Source organism: Colius striatus, chromosome 14 (genome assembly GCF_028858725.1).
Source record: "Colius striatus isolate bColStr4 chromosome 14, bColStr4.1.hap1, whole genome shotgun sequence".
In the NCBI taxonomy this organism is placed as follows: Eukaryota; Metazoa; Chordata; class Aves; order Coliiformes; family Coliidae; genus Colius; species Colius striatus.
The window spans coordinates 6,892,917-6,907,133 of NC_084772.1; positions in this window are offsets into that span (position 1 = coordinate 6,892,917).

Here is a 14,217-nt window from a genome sequence, read left to right on the forward strand (position 1 = left end):
GAAGTTCAGAGGATATTTACAAATTACACAAAGCCCCCCATTTTAAAAAAAGATATCCATTTGATGCAAGTCACATACAGTGTGTATGCAGAGCAGTTTCTGATACTGGCATAACACGGCGTGACAATAAGTAAATATAATGGTTGTCCTCATCTTCCTTGTCACAGGAACTTAGATTGGGTACTGACAGTAACAGATGTAGTGGTGGATATTAGTTGAAATGAACTCCAGTATAGTATATCACGGTAATAGGCTTTGTCAATACGAAGCATGCTGGAAAAGCAGGGACTTAAATCTGCATGAGGAAGTGAAAATAGGGTCAGATGGAAAAGGATGTGTCTTTAGTGGCAATATGAGGCTTGTGCCTTTCCAGGAAGTGTGATGCACTCTACACAGGAAATAATGAGTGTATGAAGCATTAAAAGTAGTTTGTTCACGAGAGACTGGTTTCTCATTAGTCTGCAATAATGAGAAGGACAAAGGGTCTGTGGAAATAACAGGAGTCAAAACTGTGGTCTAGTACAAAGTAAAATAATGTAAAATTATGTCAGGCATTAATACAGCATATATAGGTAAATCTATAGAGGCTTATGCACAAAAAATGATGCTTATCTTTCACCCTTGCAAATCATCCACGAGAGTGTATTTTGTCATCAGCTAAACAAAATACAAAATATTTGGATATTATGCATTAATCATTAATTTTTATGTTATGAAAAAGGCAGTATCTACAGATAAGTTGGAAAACAATTTACATCAACTTCACTTAAAGCGTAAAGGCATTTATTTTAAATACTGCAATTTAATTGAAGAACACAGTGCTCTGGTATCATAGCTATTTAGCTTCACAGCTATGAGCTCATCTTTTCATGAAGAATTAAACTCCTAACCAGTCTCCCAGATTAAAACAATATCATCAGGACTGGGCCATTTTTTACACTTTAATTACTATCATAAACCTAAATATCAAACTATAATTTTATAACCATTCAGATTGTTTGGTTATACTACTTGAAGAATGAGAATTTGGAGAGTTGGGTGGTCTGTGTTTTATTTTAATAAGAGGCAAAGCTATATTTTTGCATGGATTAAGTCCAACACAGAGAGAACTGTCAGTGTGAAAACAATAGAATTTATCTCCACTGATGTAGCTTGACATATGAACAAGAGCCTGAATTGTTGCCATGGCAATAAATGTGTAGGACTTATGCATGCATTTTCTGCTATAGGATTTTGATTAATGGCATTGACTAAATAGTCTGAAGTAGAAGAAACACTGCAGCAGGCCTGAGAATAGAGATGGCCTGGAATGGGTATGCACACCCTACTGCACACTTTTACTGGTAAAAAAACTGTGGTTGGAATTGGAGTTGTCAAGTCTCCAGTAAAGTATGAATTGAGGATTTAACACTTACGCTTGGTGTGAGAATTTAAAATGAAAAGACAGTCTCTTGAACATGAACTGTATTGGAACACTTTTCTGGTTTCATATATCATCTTTTTTCTTTTGAGATGAATTATTTGAATGATAGAAATAGTCCTATTCCATCTTTAGTAGCTGTGGGCTCAATACAGGTCTTGATTCAGAAGACAATAAGTATCTAGTCTTGCCTCATTCATTAAGGTATTGAAGCAGTGGGCGAGGAGTGTGTCAGTACCCTACTGAGTCAAGGTCTTCACTGGGAACAGGGAAAAGTGTTTTTCTGGGACTCAGGCACGATACAGAGCACCTTGTGGGAGGTGGTTTTATTAAGTAAATAGTCAGAACTTACCAGAAAGGCCTCTAAGTAACACATCCTTTGAATTCAAGAAGATCAGATTGAAAATAATAAAAGCAGATGGTTTATCTGTATTTATGTGGATATGTAAACTTAGCTATAGTGCATTTGTAATACTAAATATATTTGTTTTGAAAGAAATGTAAAGTCCTGACTGGTGTTTTACATGCTGTACCTGCACCAGATTTTCAATGAATTCTGTAGCACCTATGGTTACTAATTACATGTACACATGTGAGATTTAAAAATAAATTAGAGTGCTTTGCAAAAAAAATCAAACAATTCTAAAAATCAGTGAAATGCAAACAATATTTCTTATCTAGAGTATGAAGATGCTCATTCTTGACATGATTTAAAATATATTTTATTCCCATATTTGTTCATTATAAGAGCTATTTGTGTTTAATCATGGGTTCAGCTTTTCTGTAGCTCATCATCTGTTCCTAATCAACCCTGTCAAGGAATCAGACTGCTGAATTTGTGATGTTGCTATCATTTCTATGGTAATAGGCTAGTTGATGAGCACAGTGTTATCGCCTCATTGTAGGATCAGGGAAAAGAAAGACTGGACTGTATGGGAGGCAGAGTTAACAGGGACACAAGTGTCTTTAGCTGGAGAAAGCAGAAGCATGGGAAATGAAGGCCAATTAAAGGTATTTTTGTAAAAGGGCTCCCTTCCAATTTGCCTCAATGTGAAGTTTTCTATTGTTTTAAAAGCTCACCAGTACCTTAAGAGTTCTCCTAGAAATACCAATTAACAAGTATATTTCAAGACTTTTGCCATTATACCTTACTTTAAGGTCTTTTGATTTGTGCTTCAGTAATTGCTCATGCAAACTTCTAGGGCAAAAAGATGCTAATTACTTTAAAGTTTTTAAAATCTGTATTTACCTGATCTTCATGCTCCCAATTTCTGTTGGTATCATCTCCCTCTCATTGGCACATTTATCTCCCCAGTAGGACATGGCAGTGGTGGTGGAACACATTCCTTGTGGTCTGGTCAGCATCTTGATCTTCTGAGACAGCAGTGGAAGAGCTTCAAGTTGCTTTTCCATGCTTGAAAACCTGGAAGCAAAGGAAAAAGCTTTTTAAAGTGAGACCACCATATTGGTTCCTGGATCCTTCAGCTATATAATGCTGCTCATTTTGGCCTTCATGCCATCTGCTACTGTGTGGTATACTTTACAGATATAACTGCCTTTCTGCCTTCTTTTCCACACCTCTTCCAAAGCAAGAAGTAAAGACACGCAGAGAGAACTCAAAGATCTTATTTTAAGGATAAGAATGTTTAATTTTACTGGCTTGTGCTTTGGGAGTGCTGTTACAATGTATGGTCCATATCATGTAACTCCTATGTTTCTGGCACCTTTCATGACTTACAAAACACTGCCCCTTTTCAAGATTCACAGGATCCAGGTCTTCTTTTCATGTGGCATGATAGATATCGCCCCTTCTTCTGCTCAGAAAGTCCTTCAGCAAGGCTGTTCTTGCTGTAGGGAGAGTATGCCAGAAAACAAGGCTTCCATCTGAAGTAACTGTATCTGATGCATCAAATAGTTATGGGACAAGTCAGCATCAGGGAATACCAGGCCACACAGCTGGTGCTGATGTTCTTCCTGAAGACCTCACCAGGAAAGATCCTGGAGGTACTGCTTTACTTTCATCCAATTGTGAATTTGGTGAATTTGTCTTAGGTAAGAAAAACTCTTTCAAAGCCGTTTGAGCTTATGTAAAAAGCAAAAGTCAAAATAGATGTTCTGTGTAGACATTTATAGCTTGCTAGTAGTGAAAGAATTCTTCATTGTGCTTATCAGTATCTGAATATGAATAATGGCTCTTGTATAGAAAAGCCTCAAACTCATTTCCTCATTCATCTCCCTTAGACTTTCAAACTGATGCAACCCGAACTGTAGGCCAAAGGGGACTGACCTGTCAAGACTGAGAACATCATAGCACATTCATGTGTTTGACAGGTTATCACCTCAATAAGACTATCAGAGATCTTCCAGCTCTTAGACAAGAGGGAAACCAGACCAATTATCCCAATTCAGCCTCAAAAAATAATGGACTTGAAGAGAATTCCAAAGCCTGCTAAAGGACACTGGAAGTGAGTGAACCATCGTCATTGTACCTTGGCCTTTGTATACACTAGTCAGCAATAAGTACAGTAATCAACCTGGTTTTCAAATCAATATCCTGTCCTGATTACGTAGATTCTGTCATTTTTTCTGACCTCTGTTGCCAGATGAGAAGCAGAAATAGGAGTTGAAATGACAGTGAGAAAAAAGTAACATTATGAGAGTGAGACTAAACAGAGTTCTTTCTCCAGAGACTGTACTGAAGTTGCATTACAAATTGACTATTACCTAGTTTAATATCTGTTTTTGAATAATCTTAGAGAGAAGCTAGTTAATCTGACATAGCTAAAACAAAGTCCCAAGCCTGGCATACTATTTTAGGCCAGGCTGCAGAATGGAAACCATACAGGACATAGGGCTCCAAACTGCGCTGAACATTCTTGCAAACTTTGCTGCAGCTGGTTGCATCTTCCTCTAAGCCTCTTGACTGTGGAATTCTCAAAAAAAATCCAGTATTTTGTCCTTTTTGGTACCTACTTGATACCAAATTCTGTGTCTGCACTAAGTGTTCTAAAAGTGATCCTTAGCAGAAAAGAGCAGCTTGAAGAGTTCACAGTTGTGCATGAGAACAAAGTAGCTCAGTCTATAGTTTGGTCTTAGATTCTTTCCTGATGTTAAACACCTGCAAGCAGCAGCTCAAGAGATGTTTTCTGTCATCACTAGTTAGCTAAATTCCACTTTATCCTTAAATATGAAAATCTTGCCTTGGGTTATAACAGCTTTGTCACCATCAGCTGAAATCTTCAATGCTATGCTTCCTTAACAGATGAACTTTCTGTAGTCAGGATTGAAGCAGACAATTGGAGAAGATTGTATTTTCCAAATAGCTGGCCTGGACTATGCTGTGAACTCTCTCTCTCAAAAAAAACCCCAAAACTAGCCCAAACCTCCTACCACAAACTCAGAGTGCAAAGTACATTTCTTTGCCCTTAACTTCACTATGTGACACAGAGCATAACAACAAAGATTTGGTGAAAAATTATTTTCTGAAATAACCTTGTGTTTTCATGTATGAATATGTGCAAATGAGCATGGGAGCACAAAGATCACTGCTTGATTCACGTGAGAATGCACTCTGTATTAGCCAAGGACATAGCCATAGGCGTGCACCATAAGCAAAAATTGGATTTAAAACATTTGTTGTAGCCAGAATTCATTCAACTCTGTTTCTACTTACTTTATATATACTCCATCCATCCTTATGTAATTTTCTAGATGACTCACTCAAAGACATGCACATGGAGTAACATTAGACTAATGGCAACATTTTATTCCAAGAGAAATCAATATAAGCAATGGCTTGCTTGTCTTTAGGCATTACTCTGCTTTTTAAGGTTGTTGCCTACTGTCAGGCTTTGAGGAAGGGTATATTCACCAAAGGCTGGATGGGATGGAGAGGGCAGAAAAATATTTGAGAGATACGTCAGATAGTATTTTCCAATGTGACCCCTGATGTAGCAGAACCTGCATATGTCTGCAGTGTTTGTAAAAAGGCACTGACATATGAAAACCAAAGACAAGATTGAGTCAAAGTAAAGCTTTTCATCTCGAGTCTTTTTCCTGTAAAATACAGCTTCAATTGAAGAAAAAACTTTTGTAACTTCATCACCCTTTATAGCCTTTGTCTAGGGGTTCAGACACAGTTTTCTCTAAGCAAACATATTAATAAATAAATGCTTCTAGGATTCAGCTCTGGCAATCTTGTATGGATCTATATGACTACACAGCTTTGTGGATAGACAGAGAAATAGAAACACATGATTAAAAGTCAATGAAAAGTAAAACGGGGAATATAATTAAAGATCTAACCATTTATCCTCTGACACTAATTTTCCACGTGTATATTCAAGAAAACAGATCAAGAAAACAGAAATATGTGATACTCATTAGTGCAGAGGTTTATTTTTCCCTTTTTTATCAATAAAGTAGATTGCTGATTGTGAATTTCCTGGCTGAACTTCACTTCCTGTGAAAGTATTTCCTTTCTGAAGCCAAGAAAATATATGCTGGAAAATTACCATTTATCTCTACCGCCTAGTGAAAATGTTTTTAATTGCCCTTGCATTTTAGAGAGGCAGTTCTTATCATATCACATTGTCATATAATCTTCCAGGGCCTATAATATGACATATGGGTTTATTAGTGGGTAACATCTGAAGTGACAAAGTTTTAACTATACATAGAGTTTGTCAAGATGCTTGCAACCTTTAGGATCAACATGAATGATCAGTTTGAGAGCTAATTATTCCTATTTTTAAAATGCACATAGCTATCCTCAGCCATGTTCACACTTTGCTGTGGCCTTTTATCTTTCTAAATCAAATTAAATGATAGATTTCATACAGTAATCATATAGAGTGTAAATTTTATACCACAACAGGTTTTAATAATAGATTTTTCTTTTTAAGGAAGTGTCTTTGAGCCAGTCTCACCAAACAAAAGATTCTGCCTTAAAAAAGAAAAGCAAAGAAAAAAAAAAGCTGTTTCATTTTATATTGGAAAAATACAATGTGACATCTGGAGAATAAATTGTTCAGTCAGCCAGAAATACGCCTTGTAAAAATTGCTTAGGTTTCTGTAACAAGATTATTTACTGCGACTGTTCACCTATAATACAGCACACTTCTGAAATGGACCTTTTATGAAACACATCAAGCACTGTGGAAATGTATTCAGTGCATTAATCTACAACACTACACACTTTACAACACTTTGAGAACAGATTTTGAAACTCAGATCATCTAATGAGACAGAAAGTTTTTTCTCTGTATTCATTCCAGTCACATTTTATGCTAAGCCCTCGGGGTATTTAACATAATGCAATAGGTTTTGTTAGAAAAAAACAAACAAACAAAATTTATTACTTTTTATATGACTAGTGAGCTCAGGCTATTCTCTGTGCATATTTCTGTTGCCTATATGTAAGGTGAATACCATATGTATCTTCAGCTGTAGAGCTTTCTGAATATTTAAGCACCTCAAAAGGAGTCGATTTATAATCATAGCTTTGTGTAATTAATGACAATAAACTGATTATGATCATAGTAGAGATAATGTAAGGGCCTGACTCAAAGAGGGTGGGGAACTGATTTTCTGTGGCTCTAGGTATCTCCAGTGAAGCCATACTGAAAAATGGAAGTAATAAAAATGTATTTCTGCCTTATTTGAGGCACTAGGCCTGCAAGGAGCTGCATATTTGCTTGTAGAAAAGTGGTTTAAAACTCTGTATGAAATCATGAGTAGAGGTAGGATGAAAGCTGGTTCCAGAAATATCCAGATGTGACAATGCAAAGCCAGATTCTGTTAGTGATAAATGCGAGTAGATAATGTCTCAATCCCCAGCGAGATTACAATAACAAAGCAGATTTATTTTTACTTAGGTAACAAAGGAGTTGCAAGAATGTAGGAGGGGATTCTTGAGATGTGGTTCAGAAATCACAGTATCCAAATAGTGAGACAGACACAGAGTTAGGTTTTAGTGCAACAAAAGAGAATATCCTTCTGTTTCTAAACGTTGAAGGCAATCCATAATTTGTGTCTTGCCTGAAAGTATGATCAGTATTCTCTTGACTGGTGATAACATTACATGAATCACATGTTGGCAATCCTTACTTCAGATGTTGGGTCTGCCATACTTTGGCAAGTCAAATTGCCCAAAACAACATTTTCTCTCAAGAAGTCCATTATGAAAATGAGAATCAAGATCATAAAAATCTTGAACTGTCAATTGTCATTAAGGACATAGGTCATAAGAGAAACCAGTTGGAGCACAAGAAAAGCAAAAATGATATAAAAATGGGCTTATTTTTCAATTTGGCTTCCTCTCTGTTCCAGTAACATGGTTTATAGGAAGATCTCAGCACAGGTTTCGGGGTATGCATTCAAGCATGGCCACATTGCCTGCCAGTTTAAGTTGCTCATTACGAATGCCAGTCCAAAATTCTCATCAGATTTACAGCATAGGATATTAACTTGGAGACTGCAACTGTTGATCACAATTACTTCCAATACTTCATACCAAGATATTACACTTTTTTTTGTTGTTGTTGCAAGATGATGGTACCATATGGAGAAGGCTAAAAACTGGAGGAAATGAGCTATGAGGTCTTGAATTTTTAGTTTCTGCTACTGACTCGGTTACTGATCTGAAATGCACATCATCTTGGTAACCTAATATTAATTTGTCTTGATTGTGTATTGCACAGTGTTTTGCACATATAAACTACTGTATTACTGGTTTTGCTTTTATTTATGTTAAACCAATTTTTATTAAGAAATATAATTAATTTAGGGCAGCATGTGGTAATTGAGAGATGATATTATCAGCCAGAAATTGTCACCTGTCTTCTTACTTTCAAAGATATTTCTTAATGTTTCTTCTGTGTCTTGCTACTTAAAATTAAATCATTCCAAGATTGTGAAGTATTTTTCTTTAGAAGCCTTCTGATGTTGTCATTTTTGTCAGTCTTCAGATGTTCAATTTTTGCAGTGTTCCTGATTTCCTGCAGATTTCTTCACAGGATGATTCATGTCATTTTCTAGAAGCAGTGTCTCCTGTATGTTTACTTCTTCTGTCACCAGAATACTCATGCCATTAGAAGTCATACTGTTTCCTGTAACAACCTCTGTTTTCTTTGTACTTAAAAATGGTATGATTTATTTCAACTGCTGTTACAACATTATTTTTATTCTCCAACTTTAATTTCCTTAATTTCTTTTATACTCCACTCGTTTTTTCAGGATTGGTGCTTTATCTGTCTTCTATGGTTTTTACTGTTTTTTTAAAATTTTGATTATATTTGCAAGTAATGTCCTTAATTTTCCATATACATGAGTTTATTGTTATTTGAGCTATATATAGAAAACTTAAGCATATGCTAACATATATTGCATGTAATTATGAATGGAAATGAATGATACATTACATGTTATAGACTAAATAATAAACAGTAAATTAAAAGTAAAATGTAAAGCACTTGCTTTACCTAATAGATACTTCTATTCTCAACATAGCCAATAGAGAACTGAACCAAAATCAACTCGGGGAGAAAAATGCCACCTCTTCATGTAGAAATTCTATTATACTCCTTAACTTTCCAGCCAAAGACTACTGAATTTCTCAACTTTTAAGCCCCAGTGGTTGGTGCTGTTGCTTGAGGCAGCTCTGAGAATTGAGTCAATGAGCTAAGACACACATTGGGTATAGGAGCTAAAAATTATATAAACATTTTTTCTTGTGCTATTTAAATTTCTCCTGATCTGGGATATGATCTTTCCATTGATAACTGGAATTCAAAATCCATTACAGAACACCTATCAAGAGGTGCACTCTACCTTGACCATTATCATCCATGTCTGATATGTTGAGGGGAAAAAGACCACAACTGTCAGGACTATATCACTCACTATTCCTATATGGTGGGAGAACAAGCTAGCTAGGCCCCTGGCCTATCAGCAAGCCTGATCTTTTTTAAATGCTTTTCAGACTTAAGTAAATCACGTGATGAAATGTGTGATCAGGAAGCTAAATATTAAATACAAGGCAGAAATATAGGGAGCTAAGTAAGGAGACATATTAATGGTGTTTCACTCTACAATTGAATAAAAACTAAACCAGCTTGATGAATATTTGTATATATCACTAAAAAAATAGGAATCCAAAGAAAGCTAAGCTATCTCCTTGCACTGTTAAAACCAGAAGGGTTTTTTTTTAATGGAAAAACCACTGAAAAACTGTTTTCCTGGACATATTCTACAGATGGAGTGCAGCAAGATGAATTTGCTTGTGGTTTCATGATTACAGTGTTAGACTGCCTTTAAAACTTCCAGAGATTTTTCCTGTTCAGTTCTGATCCTGCACTGAACTGATAATATTCTTTCTGTGCTCAGTAATCCTTGGTCAGCTACTTGGGCTTAGAAGATCATTAATTTTTTTTTAAACCAAATCCCAGTATTAAAATAAAACTCCACAGCAAAAGGACATGAAATAAACAAGCTTCTGTTGGTAAAACTTCATCTAAAACACGTACAGTAAGCTAGCACTATCATAGTAACTATATTATCAAGAATACTGTAAATCAATCACTATATAGTAAAAATTAAAAGACTACAGAAATGGAAAAATATAAAAAAGTTGAATACTTGTAACAGCAATATATATCTATTTTGATATCCATATGTAATAGCCATATATGGCCAATATCAATATGTAAATATCTGTATGCAATAGCCATTCCTCAAGCTTGCATAAGTGCTGTCCATAGAACTTGAAAACGACAAGCCCCTAGTTCTGAAGGAATTAGATCCTTGACTCCAGTTGCAGTGCTAAATGTTTAAAAGCTTCATAGACACTATATCTTCCCCTGCCGCACCTCCACTCACCCTGCACTCTTCAGTAGCTTTCTTAAGTAACTGCAGTTGTAGATGACAAGGAAAGTTTTAGGTTATGCTAATCTCATGTACCCATGCTGTAACACCACTATTTAATACAACCCTTTGGCCCTTTTTGTCTTTATAAAGCATGAGTTGACTCTTTTGAATACACAGAGTGTTCGAAAGGGAAGATGATACAGTACTGTGAAATAACTACATTGTGTGTTTTCTCTCTGTTACAGACTTCAGCTGATGCCTAAACATCTCGTGGAGACTCTGTACCACCTCAGAAGATGTTTTGAGGTAGGTCATCATAGGAAAGACACTAGACCTGGATTAATAGAAAATAAAGCATTTAACTTGGAATGATGAATCTATTTAGGCTAGAGTAGTTCTGGGGGATGTGAAGGGGAAATGGATATTAGCAGGAAATGCACCTGCCCAGTAAGTAGGAAAGTACCCAACTGATTCTTTTATTGAAGAATATAACTGGGAATATCATACTTATGCTAATGAAACAAGGGAAAATGTATGTGTTTGTTTTTTTAAAAAAGCTTTCTATAGAAGAAAACTTCGTTTTTCTCATTACATTTTCTCATCTACTTAGGAAGCTAAAAGCCTAGTTAGAAGTTGTGCCTTTCCCTGATGTAAGGCAGGCAATTTCTGTAGCTCTCACAGCTTGTAGCATGAGTTTTGACTGCATAGGCCCTATTAGCCTGATGTGTGTGTTAGGTTACTTCTGATAAATTGTATACAATCCAATACATTCAAGGAAAACAAATAACATCCAAGAATTAATGCTAAAGCTTGTTTTACAGTCTTACAAAGGAAAGTCCAGTCAGGAATTCTGCCTATGTCTGCAGATGAAAAATGAACTATAAATAATATATTTCCCATAATAGTCAAACAAGTTAAATTGTTTCCCTACTTAGAGCAAGGTATGCTGGAAGGAATAAAAGTTGGAATTGAAACTCCAAGTCTGCAAATACCTTCAATTTTCTTTTTTTTCCTAAGTATTTATAAAGACCTTAATCTTATTTCATAATGTCTTGAGATTTGTCCTCCTGCAGCATATAACCTTTGCATATATGTGTCTTACACATATTTAACGGGTAGATCTAAAATCACAGAATTCTTTCTTGTATCCCACTTCCCCTCTCTTGGACAGTTGTGATGCATTTGTTGTCCTGCTCTAGACATTTGGGTATATGTCATCTGCAGAATAATTTGCAGTATTATGTTATAGTTTAAATAACGTTCCCTTGAAACAAAAAATGTGCTTCTCTATCATTTATTGATTGACTGGTACTGAGAAACTATAGATCTCTGGCGCAATGTAAATTGGTATTTTATATCTGATGCCACATTGCAAAATATTAGCATTCAGATTAAAAACAAGTGCATTCTGCCAAGAAAAGCTAGATTTAGGGCCAAAGCACTTGGATTTTGAAATACATTTATGCTTATTTTTTAAAGCATTTCAATTTTGAGAAAATGAAATTGAGGGTAAGCTTTTGTCTGGTACTGTGTACGTCAGGGGTTTACCCAAGGGGAGAAAAAACAAGCCATGAAGTTAATTTAGCTTCAATACTAGACAAAAATCTCTTGGCTCACATAAGCAATGCTAAAGGTTGAGAACAGCTGCAGATCTTTTAAAATCATGCTTTTTCTGCAAAATCAGTTTTTATATTTCTATACGCTCCATCTATTTATAAATATTTCTTTGACTATGAAGCTTCCTCGTTATAAATAGGTTATTTTAGAAACTATTTGATCCACATAGAATTTATTCCATTTATTTCAAGGTCAGGATTGAATTTAAAGAGAAAAATATCTAGAGAGCTAGATATTTCTTAGATGTTATTTCAAAAGGAGATTTCTTGAGAAAATGTAAGAGGTTTGAAATACTCTCTGCACATAATTCAAAATATTGAAAGTACTTTTTATTAAGTAGTTTGGGTTTTACTCTGAAAGGAAAACTAACAGTGCTAATTTATCATCTCTTTTTTTGATGAAAAAACTAAGAGCTGATGAAAATCAAACCAGTTTCTTCAGTGTGTGCTTTTGCAACCACTGCTGAGCAAAATCTGCCTTTGTTTCACACAATTAAACCAATATTTTTAAAACCATAAAAATAAATATGGGTGATATAGACATTGTAATCTACTTAGTCTGTTTTTTCTTTTATTAGAAACAAAATAGTTGGTTGTGTAGAAAAGAATTTTATTGAGAGAAAATTGTTCTTGCTGAATAGGAATTTGAAATACTTATTGAAAGGTGCTGCCATTAATATTTGAAAATTATGTCAAGTGTGGATTTTCCAGAAAGTAAATTGTTTACTAAGGACTATAATTTAAAACTACACATCATATTTATTTTTACACACCATAGTAACTAAATTATCAGTAGAAGCTTTTGTAGTTATTAAGAAATTACTGTTTCTCAAAAGTGTCATCTTAAGTGTGTATAATTTCATACATGAGCTCAGGTTGATTTTGCTCCTGAGTATAAATCTCTTGTGTATGTTTAGGTCTGCACCTCAAATGTATTTTGAGGAAATAAAAATTGTGTATAAAATTCCTTACACCACCTTGATGTCATATTGCACAAGGCAATTTATCTTCTGAAATTTTCCAAGTGTTGTTTATGCTGAATATAGTTAGCTTCACACAAGCTGTAGTTACCGTGAAAATGAAACAGAGCACTATGGTCTGATCTGCTGACCCTTATAGATTTTTTTGGTAGTCTTTTATTCTTATTTTTGCCATCCCAAATGCATTTAGGTTTGGAGGTTTTTAGTCAATTTAGTTACTTCAAAGAGAAGCCGCCAGTTTGGGGGTTCAGGGTTGCAGATTATATTGCTGACTGCTGCTAGTAGTTAGCCTGCGGGATTGCTAAGCGAGCACAGAGTAGCAGTGCCACATGATTGTTTCCCAGTATACAGTCCCAATGGACAAATACTTCTAATGCAGTAGTATTAATGGCTATGACCTCACTGATGTGGTTACAGAAATGGTAAATGTCTTGATCTGTGAAACCACCATAGGTGATCAGTTATTTGTAGATTTAGTAGAACGGTCATAACAACACAGGCGTTCTTCATGCCTACAGGACATTTTTACCCCTTATACTGAGCGTATCTTTTGTCACAGTGTATTAGTACACAGAATGTGAATAATGCCAAGTCTTTTTCAATCAATTTCTATTAGCATGCTCTTAATATTAATAAATTAGTAAATCAGAAATTCTTTTCAGTGCCAACTGCAGTGGAGGTTTAAGCGTTCCAATTTTAAGCCATAATTCAAGTGAAGAACTATCATATAATGCCAGATATCACAGTATTATATGCTATAGCCTGCGTGATAGTGGAGCTTGACCTTGTCACCTGCTTGGCTTCTCTTATGTGTAGAGATATCCTAGCATCTGCCTTTTCACAGCTGCATGATTTGCTTCTCATCATGTCATGAGAATATATTTTCACTGCTCATGTATATAATTATGTTGCTTAGTGTTTGAAGTTCTCCAGTGTAAAATATCAAGTAGAAATACTCATCTTGTGTTATCTATGAGCTAGAAAAAAAACTTGTTAGTTTCTTGAAATTCCTGCTTTATTTTTGAGATGTGTTTTGGTGATAAATTACAACCACCAACATGATACTGAGATCCCTCCCTCTTACACAGACACACACATGCATACACCCACGCATTTTTACCTGTTAGCTGATGGAGGGCAGAATTCTGACTTAGTTTCTGAAAATTGTATTTATATCTAAACTGCAGAGCACTGATTCATTAAGGACTATGCTAGTGACACTAGGTGAATTAAAATTCATGCAAATGTCAGTTTATTTTAAGAGGATGTTTAATTAGCTGGTCTTACGTTATTAGTTATCAAAACATATAGGCTATAACATGAGCATTCATGAATA